Genomic DNA, 19,174 nt, shown 5'->3' on the forward strand with positions numbered 1-19,174 from the left:
AACTGACTGGAGACCCCCAGAAAGCTCCCCATGTCCTTTGCCGACAGACCTCCCTCCCTGCTTTTCCAGCTGCAGCCATTACCCATTCTCCTTGGGCCCTGGCTTTGGCTGCAGAAGTGCAAGTCTGGGGTCTGATTGTCCTGTATGTCGGGGTGTGATTGTCCTGTATGCCAGGGTCCTTTTACACTGTTTTTGCAACATAAAAGGGCCCCAAAGTGGGTGTAGGTGGATTTTTTGCTACTGTGGGGTTCAAAGGCGCTTTCATGTACATTTGTATTTGTAGCAATGCAGAAATCCCACAGCTCATGTGTGGTTTGGTCTGGGATACACAGCCCCAAGGAGGGAAACAGCCATTTCTGGGGGACGTTCCTCAGGGCAAGTCAAGTAGTCTCAGCCCCTCCCTTTGTGTCAGTCTGCACCTCACTGCAATAAGCTTTAAGCTTGTTTGGCCCCAGATGAAGCTGTGCAAGAGTATTACCAAGCATCCTCCGAGTAAAGAATTCAGACCACATCGACAGCTTCTCGTGCGTGGCTCCAGGGAGCGTTTTCGGTGAGTCCATTTTTGTGCTCAGAAACGTTCATCCGCAGGGGAAGTGCCAGGGACACTTGTGCATAAATACACATGACCAGTACAAGTAGGCATAAGCATTAACCCATGTGCGACTGCAAATGCTTGGAGAAGGCTCTGTGGACGTAGGAGTCAAACCCAGCACCCAGCGACAGCTGGACCAGCGGCACTGGTGACAAGTACTCCAGAAACCTGTAAGTTGAATTTTTGACTCTTGTTGTTTTTAATGCCCAATGTCGCAGCATGCCAAGGCTCCAGTCGATGTGCTGTATTGTGCCTGGCTCTGTATATAATTCTTCCACCTAATGAAAAGAGTCGCTCTCCAACCTGTGTCATCAAATTCGCCCAAAATGATCTCTAAATTTTTAGTAATGAAAACTTCTGTAACCTCCTCAGCTGGTTGCTAAGATAACAACTGATGCACCAGTACAGCTTCTTGCAATGTCCTAGGCATGTTTGGAGGCCTCCCATTCAAGTAACAACCAGTGTTGGCTTTCTTCAGCCAGCAGGACGGAATAAATCACAGCCCAATAGTAGTCATTACCACGGGTCTGTTCTTTCCAGTGAAAGCCAGAGTGCCCGCGCATAGCACAGGTCACTGGCAAATGTTGTGGCGGCAGAGGTTTCTCTCATGTCAGCCACTCTTTGTCTCCGCTCTCTTGGTAAATGTGATGGGCAGGGAGGATTGCAAGGGCTCTGACTTTCAGTGCAAATGTCACGCTTAAGGTCTAGGTCAGTGCTGTCCACATGGTACCACTGCCCTGATAGTCCCCCGTGCTTATGCCCTTAGCCTGTGCCCACCCGAATAAATGAAAGGGCTTTCTCTGAATCTCAGGCTCCTGGCTTGTGCCCTTACATCTCTACTGAGAGGCAAAAGCATGGGGCTTCTCTTTAACTCACTGCAAGAGGTTGGGCTACAGGATCTCTTGAGGCTCCCTCCACCCAACATTTCTATGGCTTCAGTCACAATGACATGGAAACCAACTGGCCCTGTGAAAAAATCCCGTGCCATCTCCAGTCACTGAGCCCACACTCAGCCTGGGACTCACTGGGTGAATGTGGGGGCTCTTTCTTTCTTCTGAGTAAGCAGTGACACTGGTGTCCACCTCTCTTCTCTCCTCCTCTCTGCTTTCAGAGATTTATTGATGGCCAGACAGTAACAGGAGGAATCTAAAAGCAGGCTCGCTGCGTGCAAAGCTGTTGCCTTTTCTTTTCATTCCTTTTGGCATTTGCTGTTCTGAGGCTGAATAGAACGTGCATCTCCCAGTAGTTTTTTAATCTTTCCAGGCTCAGTACTTTCACATCACTCCCGACAACATGCAGCAAAGGCTTTATTAGTCAGAACAACCTGCTTGCCTTCTGAACTTCTCATTGCAGACAGAGCCTTTGCCTGGCTCTCCTCCAGAACTGGCTCTCCTGCCAGATGCATTTCCTTGCTGACAGAAACAGAACTTAGGAAAACACCGTACAGTTGGCACCAAGAGTTACCGTCGGATCCAAGAGGGAGTCTGCAGTAGCGGTATTTGATCTGAAGCACATTGAAGGAGATAAAGTTTTCTTGCCTTTCTTTTTTCCCTGTTAATTTGCCATGTCTTCATTATATTCACAGGGTCCTATGAGTACTTGTCATCTCAGAAGTTTGACCCATGCTCCCCTGGCTAAGTACAGGCAGCCGAGGCTGAATCGATTCAGTTTTTGCAGGTTAGTCTTAAACTGGAGAGATTAAACTGAGAAACAACTGGATGCACATTTACCTTTGATTTAGGAATTGCAGCCACATGCCAGCAGTGGCTTAGACCAGGCTCTCTGGCACTTCCTTTTCCTGCTGCCCCTGAGGTCTCTGGGATTTGCAGTTCAGCATCACAGCAGCAGGACTCTGCAGGGTTGCTCATCACTTCCTCTTCCTGCTTCCAGGTGCCTTTGGGATTTATAGTCCACAGTTTCAGGGAGCAGTAACTTTCAGTACGTTTAGCAGGGCAGCTCTATACTGGGGGAAGGGAGGGCTTAACCCCCCTCCCTGGCCCCACACACCAAGCAGGGTTTGCCTGAGTGGGGCAGTCCCTGCCTCTTCTCCCCCTCCCCGCAATCCCAACACTTCCCTGCTGGAGCAGACAGCACAGCACAGCCCAGGGATGCAAAGCATGCTGGGATGCAGGGGGACGCTGCTTTAACTTGAACCAGGAAGGCGTCTGGGACAGAAGTTTCATAAACAAGTTTGACACAAACCAGTGAAGTCTGATACTACGTTCAGCCAGGTTTATCTTAAGCCAGTTTTAGCCATTTTGAAATGGGTTTATGTACATGGAGCTTTTGTTCTGTTACAGGTTTAAACCTGTTTCTGATGACTTAAACCAGTTTATGAGTAACTTCTGTCCCTAGCCCCCGTTACAACTCTTGGCCACCTTTCACAGTGAGGCAGGTGGATGTCTCCCCCCTCCCAGTTCACTCCCAGAAACAAACCTCCAACGAGCTTTGTGTGCAGCTGATGGATAAACCCAGCTTTTTCTGAGAAGAAAGATCCTTGCCAGCATTTTGACTGAGGGTACGACATGGGGAAAGGCTCAAATGAGGCCATCCTTGAGACTATTTTCTGTTTGGTTTCTTTCTGTTTGAATGTGGAACCTCCTTTAAAGCTAAGAACAATTGGTTTTGCTTAGGAGCTGTTTAATTTATGGACTCTCTTGCTAAGGTAAAAGTTTCTGCCCATCTTGTGTGCTGCCAACATTGGCCAAATGGAGATGAATGCACTGTGGCGGTACTCCGATTACAAAAGCTACCAGCACCACCGCTTCAGGATTAAAGTAGTTGTCCAGTGGTATCAAGAAGAAGTTTGTTCTTAGGGTAAAATACTGCACACTGAAGTGCATCATGCTCTTCTAGGGGATAGCATGTCCCCTGGGAATATCCAGTATGGGCAGGGTGTGGTGTCTGAATACTTAAAACATCTCACTGTGGCTCCAGAGATATGACTTTGTACATTGCCTCGGACTTGTATCAAAGGCGGTCCCCTCATCAGCCCAGCTGTAAATGGCTTCTTGGTCATTTGGGTTGGAGAATTAACAGTGGCTAGTGCATGATGCTAGCCTTACGTGCTGTTGGCTATAGGGGCTGGTGTGTCTTATCTAAACTAGCCCCAGGGGTCAGAAGGTTCAGATGAGCCCTTGACTTTGTCCCCGGAGACAAGAAATTACTGGAGAGGGACACATTGGTCTGTCCTGCTGTGGCAATTTCTGCCTCTACATCTGATTGTTTTGCAAGGCCATAGGATGTTAACCTCTTTCCCGAAGCTAAAATGGATGTTTGTCTCTCAAATATTTTGAGTTTCCAGTGTAGCAAGCATATACCTAAAAGTGTCGGGAGCAAAGTAATTCGCAAGGGGTAGGTTTATGGAATTGAAATGCTGGAGGCACTTGGTTTAGAAAGGATCTGGGAGGTGAGAGATGCAGATATTTGGTTTTCTTAATACTCTGATTTAGGCTGAGCCTTGTTTATTAAAACTTCATGACTGTGAGGCTCCTGGGGGAGGAACCACAGGCAGGATCCTCTGTCCCAGCATTCGTCACTGCCACCGGGCTCATGCGTCCCACATGTTAGGGAACCCGGCAGCTGGCTCTTGTGGGGTGGGGGCAACGTCTGCGGTGCTTATTCAGTGGGAATTCACAGATAGAGTCCAAATGAAGTTAGGACCCCAAGGTTTTGCTGCATTTAAACCCAAGATAGAAGACTCCCCCTCTGTCAGTCAACCGTTCCCACACCCAGTTTGGGGAAGAATCGTTCCCCTTCATTCCCAGATTCTGGGCTTTGATGCCCAGGCTCTCCGACGATCCCAGGGCTCAGAAGGGAACCCACTCCACAGGCCCCACTTACATCCAACCCCCATTCCTCCATCCGTTTCTGAGCCCCAGGCACATGGGGTACCCCAGGGAGGCTGGCGTTGTGGTTCCACACTGAGGTCTGCTCTCGAGGGGGGGCTGGTTTGACTTCCCGTTTCAGATGCTTCTCGCTCCGACTGTCCCCTCGAGGCTCTTACGGAAGCCAGGATGGTGTGGGAGTGCAGACAGGATGTTGGGTGAGAGGCAGAGACTTAATGTGCTCTGCTCTTTCTTCTCCTCCAGCTTCTTGTTGCCTTTCCTGTCGTTCTGCTTTGCAATAGCTGTGTCTTCCCTTAGTTCCTTAGCCCCGACCTCTGTCACTTCTCATGCCCCCATGCAGCGCCCCGCTGCCCAGATGTGGAGACTGGAAGTTCGCGCCGATGGGTATTCATCACCTTCGACGCCTCACTGGTAGCTTCTTAATAATGATCTGGTGGCTCTTGTAGGGGATGCCTGGCCAGAAAGGGATAATGAATAGCAGTGGGTGGCATCTGGAAGCTGGTGACATGGAAGTGCTTTGTGTAGAGAACAGGGCCGTTGCGCTGGGCATCTCCACCTTGTGTGCTCTTCCCCCTGCAACAACTAGCATCTATGTCATCAGGACAGCAATGTGACATCATCCAGATTCTCATATGCTCAAAGGCCCTTTTTACATCATTTTGGCAAGGACAAGATGCTTTCCTAGTGCTTTAAGGCCCCATTAAATTACCAGAGTGGCATAAAAAAGCAGTCTTTAAATAAAAATCTGCCCCATGGTCTTTAATTACTGCAATCAGGTGGTTTCTTCTACCACCATTGACATGCAGATGTGTTTTCTTGCAGAGGTCTTTGCCTGGCATGTGAAGAACGACAAAGGGGACCCAACAAGTTATATTACAATGAACGAGGGTCTTCGCAGGGCTCCTAGCAGCATAACTCTGTGGTTTAACTGTGCTGGGGCCATTCCTTAAACACACTGGTGTCATTATATTGGTATAACTGGAAACATGTGCCTAGGTAGACAAGCCCTAAGTTTTTAGGTGGTGTTGATTAAGGCTTGCTATACACAGAGGTCATTCAGCGTGGCTGGTTTGAGCTGGGTCTAGCTGGCAATACAGACATATCTGTGCAGTGGGTAGCACCATGAGACTCTACCCCATGCTGGGTCCTGGGGCACTTCCACCCTGCCATTGCTAATGTCATGACGATCATACAAGTCATCAGGCAGAACTGATCTTCTGGCCAGCGGGAGAGGAAAGTTTCGAAGCCAACTTGAAGGGAGGGGAATGATTCAGTATCTCCGGGGGAGACGGCTGGAGGATGAGACTACCAGAGAGAGGTAGCAGCCCTGTCCTCTTGGATCAGAGGTGAGAGAAATAATCCAGACTAAGTGTGGTGGCTGCAAATATTCACCCTGAAATTTGCTTCTGTTCTGGCATTCATGTCCAGGAACCACATCACTAGGACATGCAGGGGCAGCAGGAGAGAGATGCTGTGCTAGGGAAGCCTTTGAACCTTATTAGGGACCGTGCGAGTCGCATGTTTGGCGGAGACTTTAGGAATCTGCCTGTTACTCTCTAGGATTGGGTCACCCGCAGGCCCACTGCCAATTTTCCTACATCACCGCTACACCCTCTTCCAGCTGTTGCTTTCAGGAAGGAAATCTGCCAAGAATCTCTCATCCCATGGTGTTTTTATGGCTCTCCCTCCACCCCCTGTCTCTTAAAAAACATAGTAACAGCACTTTGTGTGTGTGTGTCTCCATGTATGCAAGAGGGTCAGAGAACAAGTTTCCTCCTGGAAGAGGTGCCTGGTGGAACATCTGACAAGGTTTATGCCGACCTCTGTGCCCGGATGCATGATCCTCTCAGTTGATGCCTTGAACATCTCTGGAGCCTCCTGTGGGGGCAATTGGTGTTTCCAGGGGCTTCGGTGGAGCGGGTGCAACCTTGTCTCCAGGCTCAGGTAGGTCCATGGAGAGGAAAGAGCAAACCCAGGACAAACTTCAGCAATCAGAAGGTATTTCTCTCCACTGAAAGATTTTGAAGCTGGGTGAAATGGGGGAACAAGGGCTCTGCCTCCCTGAATTTCTCTGCAAGCCCTGTACCCTGCCTTAAATATGCTGGGATTTTAAAATAACAAACGCTTAACGAGTTCTCTCTCCCCCCACCCTTAATTTAAAAATAAATCACTGCCAGCATCTGACTGCTGCTCTGCTCTGACCCTGCAACCGATGATGAAACTTGCTGACAGGGACCCGGCTATGTCCCCAGAGGGACCTCATTGAACTGGGGCGCCTGTAGTTTAACTACTGAAATTTAACACAAATAGATGCATAATGGGATGACTGCACCTCCCTTGAGGTGCTGATGGGGTCTGAATGAGCTGGAAAAGGTTTAAGGACCATTTGGTGATAGCAGGATGCTGTGGGCTGTCCAGCGTGCTGCAGAAGCCCGAGTGGCAAATGGGGCGTTCGGCTGTGTTGAAAATGGGAAAGAGAAAGTTGAAGAGGAAATGACCATAGGATGGGACATCTGGACTGGGCCAGGCTCAGGAAAGATTGAGGGGTCACTAGAAGTCCAGACTTAGAAGGGAGGTATTGCAGGTTACCCTAGAGAAGACGGTAGAAGGGGCCTTGACAAAGCTGCTCCCAGTAACAGATAACAGAGAACATAATGAAGCCCAGGTCTGGGCAACTTTCGAGCAAACACACACTTCCTCAGGCTCAGGGAAAATTAAAGATGGTAAAAAGTCCCTAAAAGTAGAAAATACATTTCATTTTTGCACAGAGGAAGCTGAAGGTGGAAGTCTGTTCTTCTGGGTCCATGGGAGTGTTATTGTGGGTTGCTCTTTGATGTGCAGATACGGCATTTTTTTGTGATTTCCCAGCTGGTCTCATAAAAGGGGTCGTCTCTGAGCCAAGAGCTCTAGAGTTTTGCGTTTATTTTTATCGCAGACCAACACAGCTCCCAAATACATCCCCGAAACAGGTCTGGCCAAGGCATTGTGTGTTTCCCTCTAATGCCTGAGCAGAATTTGCCCAGTGAAACTGGAGGCAGGACTTTAAAGGTGCATCTGTCCAGTCAATCTGTGGAACTCATGGCTGCTGGAGGACTAAGCTTGTTAATGGAGCCACATTACAACTACAGCTCAGTCTAATGTGTCTGGTTGGTTAAGAGCGCCAGACAGGTATGATCTGTGTCCATTCCCCGCCCCCCATGTCAGGTCATCTAGGCATCTTCCACAAAAGTCCCCCAGCCACAGGATATCTCTGGGTTCAAAAGATTAGTTACCTTTGTGGAGGGCAGGGGCTATTAAACACGACAGGCAGGGATGTTACCTCTGGCTTCGGGACATCCTTATCCCTGTGACTGCTACTAACTGGGATGGCATGATAGGGCCCGGATCACTCTACCTGTTTCTTCTACCCTCCCTACAAGGCTGGAGGCAGGATATTGGGCTAGATGCTGTATTGTCATGTGCTGAACGTCCCTCAGGGAAACTACACTGATGCTCCCGCAGGCGCTCGTACAATCCAGTGCATGTTTGAGGCAGGTTGTATCATGGGGTAGGGGCAAAGGAAGAGCAGGAAAAGGAGGACGGGAGTGGTGGGGTGTGGAAAGAGGACAGGGGCTTCATCTTACAAGGAACCAGTGGATGCTACAACCTTCCCCCAGCAGTCTCTCAGGATCTTTCCCCCCTAATTTGCACCCTCACTCATAAACCCTAACCGTATCTGATCCCCCCACCCTAGTAGCTCCTACTGATAGGGAAATGGAGCGTCCTCTGCTGTGGACTTATTTTGGCGGGCACCTGAATCTAGAGCTGGACAAGTCTACCTGGAGCAACCTGCCAATGGAAAGAACTTGTCCCTATCCCTCAGTGCTGTGCCCAGTTCACTTTTTAAATGCCTTCCTATTTGGGATCGGTTGTGTCTCGCCCCAGAACGCTTCCCCTGGAGTGGTCACTCTGTCTGTCGCAAGCCAAGCGTGTTGATAAGTTCTTGATTTCTGCACCTCAGCATTTCTGGAAAAAAGAATCTGCTGGAGATTCTGTTCTCCTTTTCCTAGGGCAATCCCCGCCTCACTGCTGGTCCAGTCAGCAAGTTTCCTCCTGATTCACCCCGGAGGTGCTTTTGCAATAGGTCATTGTGCAAAAATAAACAAGATTGACGTTAGTGCCACCGATTCCTGTTTTTCGAGCTGTGGTCTTGCTCTGATTAGCCGGGATACAGGCACAGCGTTGGAAGTCGGGGCTTTCTGTGTGTAAGGCGCACAGCCACGGAGCTGTTGCTGCTTGTGGGGCTTCTCACAGAAGGCTGAAGGCTTCTACCACTGCTCCCAGTAGGCTGCCTACACTGGTTCTCCTAATGGGGCAAATATCACCCACGATGGCAGGTGTGAGGAAGTCCCAAATGCAGCCTGATGCCCTTCAGTCTTCAGTAATTTCCCTTGAGTCACATCCTGTGGTGCAGGGGGCAGCTTTGCAAGACGGAGGGTCCATGTCAGGCATTTCCTCCTCTTTGACTTTGCTTTCAGATATATTCCCTTCCGCACTCAGGCTCCAAATTCAGGTTCCACATCCGGCTCCTCCTCCTCCTTGTCCTTGCTCGGGATCCTTTGCTCTGTTTACAAGGGGTTACACGAACAGCGCTCTGCTGGGTCTATGCCTCATTCCCACTTCCTACAGCATCCTCCATTTCCTTGGCGGTCTCCTAGACCTCGGTGTGTTTAGCCGATGGGATCCAAGCAGCTGAGATGCTAAACAGTTGCAGACCTCAACTATAATCAGACTGAGCACAAATATGTAAATGTTAGGAAGCTGGGGCTCTCACGGCACCGGCAATGTACAGATAGATGCCCAATGCCCACTGTAGTGCCAAGATCAGAGTAGCATCCCTGTGAGTCCTCAAGGGGCAAAATCCAGCCTGTAGGAGAACACAGAATAGCCACAATACGTGGACCTGACTTCTGTGCCGTTTTGAACATTTAAGTGGGATTAGCCTAAAATCACCATTTTTAAGGCTCATTAAGGGCACGTGTCCACACGTGCATGCCTTTAATGCACCTTAAAAATGGCATTTTTAGGTGAATCCCACCTAAATTTATACCTACTTAAAGCAAGTACCAAATTTAGGCCTGATTAGCTAAGTCGCATTAGCCCACATGTAGACTCTTGATGCCCATTAATGCAGCATGTGTCAATGGACCCACATCGCATTCATGCACGTTAGCGCGGCTACATGTGGGCTAATGCAACTTTGCTATGCAAGCCTGAATTTAATGCCCCTTAAAAAAAGGCGTGTTAAATTTAGGTGCATGTAAATACATGTGTATATGCACCCTGTGCTAACTTGCAAGCAAACGTAGAAGGGCTGTTGGGGGTGTTTTTTGAGCTCTCCCAGGTCACAAAAGAGCAGGAATTTGTTATAGAGCTGTCAGAGAAGGAAGTGAAGTGCAGGAAGAATGGGTGGCTAATTGGACATGCGGTTAATTGGAGTTGGATTATTCTGTTGTACCATCCTAGCATGGCACCCTTATTGCACAGCATCACTGAAACCCCAGGGTCTTTGGAAGTGTATCTTTGCATTTTGCAGTGATTTCACCTAGGAGATATCCTACCCCTTTGAGGGGACACTGTTCTCCGAGTATGCACCAAGATCCTGGACAGCAGGACAAACTGTTTGAGAAAGGTGGCCAAGGCCTGTTGGGTGACAGCGCGTGAGTTTTATATTGGCTATTCACCCTTGGGCCAAGTCAAGAGCGCACATGTTTCTGCGCCAACACCTTTCCCTTGGCCGTTTCTCATCCATTGAATTATTTCCCCTTTGTTCAGGGTGTTTTTAAATTACAATATAGTTTTAGTGGCAGGCCAAGCTATCCTGCTCCCTCTCTCCTGATTGCAATTTTTCCCTTGGCTCTCTTGACTCATTAGCAGCGCACACAGCGGGCTGACATGCTGATTTATGCTCAAGAGGAAGCCAAGGCTATCTAGAGAATTTCTCTTTCTTCATTGGAAGGAAATGTTGGACGTCCCAGAACGTCTGGCAGGGCTTTCATTGCTAATGCAGGTCTGGGCAGAGACTGCAGCCAGAGAACGGTCCGCGGATGCTTTCCCCGTGACTGCCGTATTTCACTGCGTTTCTCTGTGGTGCAATTTTGCAAACGCAGGTTGTGTCATTCCAACCTGCCCAAGGGCAGGACGAGGACATTGTCAGCCAGAGCCCTCCTGAATAGACAATAACACCTCTCTCTTGGACAGCTGTACTGGAGAGCTTTCCCCAGCAGCATCACTGTCAAGGAACTGCTTGTTCATGCGTGACGGTCGTAGTACCAGACTAATGCAATTTAGACATCTCCAGCTAGGACTGTTGAATACCTAGAGGTATCTGTCCCCAGAGAATCCTCTCCAGGCTTTATGCTAAGCTGCATAAAGGCAAGATTGGGACTTGGGTCAATGCTGCATGGCTACTCAGGCAGTAGGAGGCATGATGGACAAAGTTCATGGTGTCTGCGCTTCATGGCTATCCCCGTTCAATGCCTTAAAGCCTTCCTAGCTAGCGTGAAACACAGCCCTTAGTACTACTGCTGTATTTTTTAATGAGTAAGCAATAGAAGAAATGGTAACAGTTCAAGGCAACATCTCATTATCGCAGAATCATAGAAAATGAGGGTGGCAGGGACCTCGGGAGGTCACATCTAGTCCATCCCCCTGCTCGATGCAGGACCAGCTGCAGCTAGATCATCCCAGCCAAGGCTTTGTCTACCTGGGTCTTAAAAACCTCCAAGGATGGAGAGTCCACCACCCCTCTGGGTAGCCTGATTCAGTGCTTTACTACCCTCCTAGTGAGAGAGTTTTTCCTAATATCTAACCTAAACTTCCCTGGCTGCAACTTGAGCCCATTGCTCCTTGTCCTGTCACCTGCCATCACTGAGAAGGGCCCAGCTCCATCCTCTTTTGAACCCCGCTCCAAGGAGCTGAAGGCTGTTATTCAATCCCCCTCAGTCTCCTCTTCTCTAAACTAAATAAGCCCAGTTCCCTCAGCCGCGCCTCACCAGTCATGTCCCCCAACCATTTCTGTTGCCCTCCGTTGGACTCGCTCCAATGTGTCCACATCCTTTGGGGGGGGGGGGCACAGCTGGACACCAGACTCCAGATGTGGCCTTCCCAGTGCAGAATAGAGGGAAAGAATCACTGCCCTTGATCCTACCAATGCAGCCCAGGATGCCCCTAGCCTTCGCAACGAGGGCACGTTGCTGGCTCATATTTAACTTATTGCCCACTGTAACCCCCAGGTCCTTTTTCATTGGCCTGTGGAACCACCGTCCTCAGGATACCACCTTGAAAAAGACCTTAAATGAATACTTTAAAAAAGGATTAGGGGTTTAGTAATAAACAATAGCGCCTATAATATAGCCCAGCTATTACACTGAAGCTTAGTGTAAAAGCTGAGCTAGCTGGTGGAGCATCCAAGGAGACAAATATAAGGGATATTCCTCCTCCAGCTTCAGGGAAGAGGCTGAACTTCTGGAGTCAGGAGGGAGATGATAGGCCACCCTATTTTCTCTGAACCAGACACTAAGGGGAAGTCAAAGGCAGGGAAAGGCAGGTTGTAACAGCCCCCCAGAGCCTTTGATGCTTTCATCTGCCTTGTTTAAATGAGGTGCAAGTCCTGCCAAGAAAGTAATTACCTTGCCTGTTTCCAGGCCTGCTTTGGTTTGCATTTTCAGCTGTCACCTGCAAATTGTGCCCAGGCAGCATTATTCCTCCATTTCCTTAATCACACTTTAAGATCTTACCCATGCGCCCGCTGGCACTTCATTCCTGGGACGGAAATAGGCCTGGGATGATTTACAGGTGCCCCCGACGGGCTGCGAGAAGTGGCTTGGTGCTGAATGCTAATTGTGAAAGGTGGATGTTATTGTTGAAGGGGCTTCGGACAAAGGTTCATCGCCGCGCTGCCTTAGAAGAAGCCCAGTTACCACTGAAAGGGGAAGAGATGTCTTCTTCCTTGCATTTGCCTGCAAAGATGGACAGACCAAGGGTCACTCCCACAAGCAAATCCTGCTCACGGGACCTCACAAAATGATTCCTGAGGCTCTCTCCTTCATACAGTCCCTGACGCGCTCGCCATGTGCTCAATAGAAAACACGCGTTTTTAAATCCACCTGGGAACCAAGTTCTTGGTCACGGAGAAGGTCGCGTCAGAACAGGGGCTGCCAGTCAGGAGTCCTGGGTGCTTTTCCCGACTGCTACCTACTCTCTGAGTGGCCTCTGGTGTGTCCCTCAGCTCCCCTGTGTCTCAGTTGACCCATCCGTCAAACAGATCTCATCCTGACCTGCCTCCCAGCAATTGGGGAGGCCTAATTAATGTTTATAAGGCTCTTTAAGTTGCTCTTCCTACCTCTTCCCTTCTCCTTCCCCCCCACCCCCTTTTTTTTTTCTCTTTCTCAATGTGCTTTTATGTCTTCTCATATTTTGTCTATTTTTGAGAAAGCCGAGGGAGCCACTGGGACGGTCTTGATAGGGGCTCAGTGATCATCTCCCTTTCGCCCCCTTGCATGTCCTTTGTACGTTCAGGCTGGTTCCTACATTTTTCTGTAGGAGTATCGTGCTTCATTAGCAAAGCATTAGCCCCAGGGCTGAAATCTTGGTCCTGAAATCCATGGCTGCATTTTTCCTTTGCATTACACATGCTCTGTGTTTTGGGTAAGAATGAGAGATTTAAAGGACTGGCTAAAAGAGGAGGCAGAGGGGAGTTGATTCTTGCTGCCGGAGGGAGATTCTTCCCTACAGAAACCCTTCCCAGCACTACGCTCTACAGTAGGGGGCTGTTTATCCCTCTGTATTGTGCTTTGCTTGAGTTAAAAATCCCATTTGGGATGGGCCATGGGTGAGAGACAATAGAGACATTCAGTGATTAGACGTGATCCTTTTGGATCAGCTCTGCCGTGAAGGGTTTAGACACAGCTGTTTCTCCCAGCCGCTCTCCCCGCTTCCTGTTTGAAAAAGAAAATCCCTTTGCCTTGGCTTGGTTACAGGTGCGGTCCCCAGGAAGGCGGTCAGGTTTATTACATGTGCATTCGTTTCCTCCAGCGAGGGTGGAGGCCTGTGGTTCTTAAGGCTGAGACCACACATTGCAGCCCTCGCACGGCATATACGCAGCGGCTTTCACGCGTGCACAGATGGTACGTGTCCGTGCATCGCATGCATCCGGTGTGATTTGCTGCCTCGGTGCTGCTTAGCTGATGTACCTTGACATCTTTGTACCAGTTTGCTATGGGGGCTGCGCAGGCCAACAAAGGACGATTGGACCGGGTGCTTTTTGCTGCCCAGAGGCTGGAATTGAATTCCCCTGCTGAGCCCCATCTCTGCTGACCGGGGGCACTATATCTGGGATGTCTCCTCGCGCCACCCACTTGAAAGAGAAAAGAAGGATGGCCCGTTGCAACCTAGCAGGTGACAAATAATTGCCTTATAATGTTGTGTTGGCCTCATCTGCAGACAGGTGCTCCCGCTTTCCAGCTAAGGACCCTGGTCGGTGGGCAGAAGCTCAGACTTTTAGCTCCCAAGTTCAATCCCAACTGGGGGCATCTGCACCAAACGCAGCAGCCCTGATGGGCGGCTTCTTTGCTCCTTGCAAAATGTCAGCTGTGCTAATGAGCGGATGCAGCTGGGGAGAGCGCTCCCTGCCTTCTCCCACTCGTGTCCTCAAGGTACATATTTGTGGGTGATGTCAGAAAGGGAGACAATAAGCTCTCTTCCCCCGCAGCAGAGCCAGTGAAATAAAAGCCAGATGGAGAGAGGAGGCCAAACCGCTGGGAGCCTGAGGAGGTCAGCAGATGCAGACAGACGGCAGATGGGGTCTGTCAATGGAGCCCTTTGCGCGGTTTCGGCTGGTTTTTTGGAGCTGCTCCTCTGGAAGCAGACGCAGGGCGCCAAGGAGATGCAAAGCAGCTTGCGGAGATGTTGCAGATGCACCTTGGCTCGCTGGGTGCTCGGTCCCGGGGAGAAGCGAGGGAGCCCCTGCCCCACTTGGGCTGTTCGCATGGGATGTCTCAGGGTATTAACGGCCGCTCCCGCGCCTCTTGGCATCTCCAGGCCTTGCGGCGGCCCTGGCTGTGTCTGAAGCAAAGGGGAACTGGGGTTGTCCAGGCACCCAGCAGCCTCCTTCCAGCTGTGCCAAGAGAGGGCTTTTTTTCCTTTGGAGAAGGAAGTGGCCTGCATTGCTCTGGGCTCCGGACGGGAGGGGCGGGCAGGGAGCGCTCGGGCTGTGTGGCTTGTGCCTGTGTCAGAGAGGAGACGTCTGTCTGTCCACACTGCCTGCTTCTGCAAGCCTCCAGCCGCTTGGGCGAGCCTGGGCTGAGGATGGTCTGTGCAGCGGGGCTGCCACCCGCCCTCCTGAGCATCATCTCATGCAAGCTCTGGGCGGTGGTTGTGGAGCCGAGAGGGACAGGAAAGGGGTATAGGCAGGGGTCAAGTTATGTGGGGAGCTCTACTGCCCTGCCAGCGACCTCACACCCCTCAGTGTCCTTGTCCTTATGGCTCGCTGCTGATATAGGATGCTATTCAGATGGGAAACAGAGGCGCGGAGACTAAGTGACTTGCATGAGGTCCCCTGGGGAGTCTGTGGCAGAGCAGTCTCCTAAGTCCCAGCCTTGTTCTGAGGATCCCTGTGGTTTCCTTGAGGAGGTGTCTTGTGTGCCCTGGAAATGTCATCGTCCTGTCTCAGTTTTTGGGTGGGAGGCACCAGTTCCCTTGTGAATTCGGCTGGAATAAAAAGCAGTAGCGAAGACATCCTTCATGGCCCATTCGCACAACCTGGCTTCGACATAGCTGGGTCCCCAGCACTCATGAAATGTTGCCTGTACCCATGGGCTACGGGGAGGTCACTGAATATCAAGCAATAGCAAAGACCATGTTTTAGGTAGGGGAGAGGCAAACCACGTTGTCCAGTTGTCCATGATCAAGGTTATCTCGTTTGGCAACAGCATGCTCGCTCCTGCCCCTGATTTTCACACGAGCCCCACTTCCTTGCGCCTGGGGCCGGCTTGCTTTCCAGGAGGCGATTACATCAGGCCTCAAGGGGCGGTGGGTTTGGTTCCTTCCTTCCCTCTCCCTTTTTTCTGGTTCAAAAATGGAGCGCTCAGCATGGGGGGGTAGACAAGAAACAATCGCTGCGTGTGCAGCTATTGCAAAACCGTGTGCGGAGCTCATGTGCCAGGGATGTCAGCCTAATTTTAAAGAAGTGGGACGGGACAGTCATAAGCCAGGCTCAGTCTGCTCGAGGCATGTGATCTTGAAACTCCCAGGCTCGCTAATTGCTCAGCCTCCGACCAGGTAAATATATATCCCCATTATTAAATCTGGATTCCTTTCTGATGATCCCTGGGAGGGCTTCTCTGTGATGCTAGGATCTTTGGCGCGGGCAGTGTTCAGCTCCTAAATCCTTTCCAGGGGAGGTTTCATTCCCCCTTTTCAGAGGAGAAATCCCTGAGTTTGAATTTCACCTGGGTGCCAGCAGCTTCCCAGCTTGTCTTCCCCCCACCATCATTAAACAAGCAAAAAAGCCTGGTTTTGCAATTAGCTCTGCAGGAATGGGATATATATCTGCAAGGGCTAGGAAGTTGCAAAGCCACGGCAGACTTGAGACCCACAGTAGACTCTGCTCTTTTCTGCTGTGCTTGGAAGGGAGATTTTTTTTCCCTTTAGGTTTGTTGCAGAAACAATTTCTTTCTGGACAGCCCAATTCCCCCAACTCAGGTCCTTCTAAGCAGGTTTTTTCATGTTGCTCCAGCATCGGGGCTGCCTTGTTAATGACTGTGCAATTATCTGATGCTGATGCGTGTGGTCATTTCCACATCGAAGCATCTCCGAGGCAAGCTCTGCGCGGGGACCGAGACATAAGGCTGCTTTTACAGCCGTGTTGTTGCACGACGAGTTGCTGCATGTATCTGCCTGGGGGAAAGGGTTGCTTCACCTGAGGTTCCTTAGGGACTATCTAAAGTAGGACAAAAAAGGGCAATTCTGTGATCTGCAGCCCCTTTGTAGCCTACATGAAAAGAAGTGAGTGGCAGGGAGGAGGGTGTGAGGATCTCTGCCTATCGGAAAGAGTGGCAGGTGAGGGGGATTTGAAGTGTTAGCCCTCTTAACAGCCCTGAATATAACCCCGCTGCCTCTTTACTGGGAATGGGCTGGCTAAAAAGACAGCAGAGAGAAATTTCTGCCCAGGCCTGGTGTCAAAACTCAGCCCAGGAAAGTGCTAAGTTTGGCCAGGGTCCGCTTGCACGTGCATCTGTGATGCTGGGTGTCTGGTGGGGGGAGCCAGGCAGGACCAGACACCGAATGCTGCTGTCCCAACCACTGTACTTTCTCTCCTTTTCCTCCTTGTTGACGTGAGAAGTGATTTGCATGGTTGGAGGAAGGAAGTGAGACAACTGTCGATGGAGACTCGTGAGCTCACCTAGAGCTGAGCAGTGGCATTTTGCTGAAGGCCTTGCTTGGGAACCGCATGGGCACCAGACAGGGACCAGCTTCCTTGGGTCAGCCCAGCCTGGGTGTGCATGCGTAGACCTCCATCTCCTTCCCCCCTTTGGGGCAGGGGTAGGGGCAATTCTGGCATTGCCTTGCAGGGGGTGGGAAGCTCCTGACATCCTCTTCCCACGTCCCAGGGCTAAGGGCAATCTGCGCCAGGCCCAGTTAGCTCTTCACTCCTTTCCTCTGCAAACTTTTGGTCCCGTCTCAGCTCTTCTGAGTAAGCAACCGAGCCAGGCCCTGAGGATTTGCCCACTGACTTTGGGGGTGGTTAGCAGGTGGGAAGGGGCTGGGGAGGTTCTGCAGCTCCAGAGCCTCAAAGAGAGGGGCTGGCCTGGCCGCGATCCTGGTCACGTCCCTACTGCAGAGGAAACACCAGCGTCGCGCCTGTGCGTGAGTCTCCCAGCCTTCCCGGCGTGCCGAGAGGAGGGGCTGACCTCGGCAGGATGCTGGGCGAACAGAGGAGCTTTTCTTTGCCGTCGCTTGGCAGCACGAGGCTGCCCTGAGCAGTGCAAGCGGCTGCCTGCAGCTGTGAGCATGCCGGGCTCCAGCTCTCATGGGAAGAAATCCAGGGTGATTTTCCACCTTGAGTCCCTGGCAGCCGTGGCAGGGGCAGGGGATCTCTCTCCGCCTTTGCCCCTGCCGGGCACGGCTGCATCTGCTGCAGTCAGCCCCTCCACAGCCAAAAAGACCAGTGAGGGGAAAAGACCATTTCCTTTTTTCCCCTCCAGCCCAGAAAGCCTGCTGTGGGCCTCTCCACTTCTGGGCTCCGCTTGCCTCAGGAGGTGGGGGCTGCCGCAAGGTTGATGTGCACACGGGGGAGCAAATATAAGAGACCCTTCCCTTGCCCCCACTTGTGCACTTAAAAACATCCTACTGACTCGGTGGGCTGATTTCTGCACGAGATCTAGATCAGCCTAGCAAAACACATAAAGGTAACCGCCTCGATTCAGCTGCCTCCTAAAGGTACAGTTCCCCACATCTCATCGGCGCTTCATCAGCTGCACTTGGCCAGGGTGGCTGACCCGTGCTTTGTTCACGACATGAGTTTTGCCATTGGGGAGCAGGATCCAGCCCTCGACCTCTGCCATCTCCTCGGCACCAACAGGACAACTCGGGTGCTTTAAGTGAGGCGTGAGCCTAAAGGACCCTGCTGAATCGGAGCCCGCAAAAGCGAAGGAGATTCTTTTTCTAGCACTCCCAGCATTTGGATCTCACCTTGGCGTGTGTGGGCAGAGGCTGCCTGGGCTTTCATTTTCGCAGACAGATTGCCTTTGTCTGATACCTTTCTGGTTTTTATTAATAAAGCACGGTAAGCGCGCAGTGCTGCCGACCGCAAAATAAGCATCAACCACAGAGGATGCAGAGTCGGGTGAAGCGAGCGGGGCCTGGCACGGCAGGCAGAAGACAAGGTTGCACCTCAGCCTTGTACCAGGAGATTGGAGCGACCCGGCCAGTTCTGTCCATGGTGGTTCAAATATGGTGACCCCCATGGGTCAGCTCGTGGTGAGGGCTGGAGAGAGTTACCTTTTCTTTTTGCTATAAATCAGCATCCATCAAGGCTTCAGCCCTCCTCCTAAGCTGGAGAAACTGGCCACTGGATGGTGCACGATTATGTGGGCTATGCTGACCACAGACTCCCTTCCTCTTTCTACGTAGCGGGGAGGCCCTGCAATATCCTGAGTCCTTCCAGCAGGATTAGGCCAGATACAGTAAAGTCAGCTGAATGCCCCGTCCTCAGTTTTGCATTGCTACAACCTATTGTCAAAAGTGCCACCTGCCTTTGACAGCTGCACTGCACTACCTCTCTGCAGCCGACAGAGTGGGTATAAAAGTAGAACCTGGGAAGTGCACCGGTTGCAGAAAAAAGGGAGTTTTATTGGCCTTTTTATTGGCTGCAGAATGCCAGGAGAGCCTAAAATTAATAGCAACCAATATAAAAAAAAGAATAGAAGATAAAAGGAACTTTTATTATCTCAGAGGCAGTTCTCATCCAGGGCAGCACAGTGCAGAAGCATAAACTGCTTTTTTAAAAACATACTTCTCCAGAGCCCAAGAATCCCCCCCCCCCTTTTTTAAATAGGTCTATTTATTAAACAGTTACATTTACTGAGCCAAAAGCTCACTATCTTAACCTCCCCTGTCATCAGCAGACCAACCCCAGCATTATTCACTCAGTTGGTTTCAGTGGGAATTTTGTCCAAGCAAAGGCTTCGTCTGC

General features: G+C 50.8%; 1 protein-coding gene across 4 annotated transcripts in view; it reads left to right on the top strand.

Moving 5' to 3' along the window:
* Nucleotides 1–19,174, top strand: part of CMKLR1 (chemerin chemokine-like receptor 1) — a 152,166-nt gene that overhangs the window by 104,706 nt on the left and 28,286 nt on the right. For 2 of the 4 annotated variants that reach the window (XM_090063441.1, XM_090063437.1), the window contains exon 1: nt 15,580–15,759. The exons of 1 other annotated variant lie outside the window; for it this stretch is intronic. The gene's annotated coding sequence lies outside the window, so the exon portion shown is untranslated. Of the gene's footprint in view, nt 1–6,204; nt 6,385–15,579; nt 15,760–19,174 lie in introns of those variants that run through there. One more of the 4 variants, XM_090063439.1, reaches the window with a different exon arrangement.

The sequence above is a fragment of the Crocodylus siamensis genome, chromosome 9 (genome assembly GCF_052110815.1).
Source record: "Crocodylus siamensis isolate JL-2025a chromosome 9, ASM5211081v1, whole genome shotgun sequence".
Classification (NCBI taxonomy): domain Eukaryota; kingdom Metazoa; phylum Chordata; order Crocodylia; family Crocodylidae; genus Crocodylus; species Crocodylus siamensis.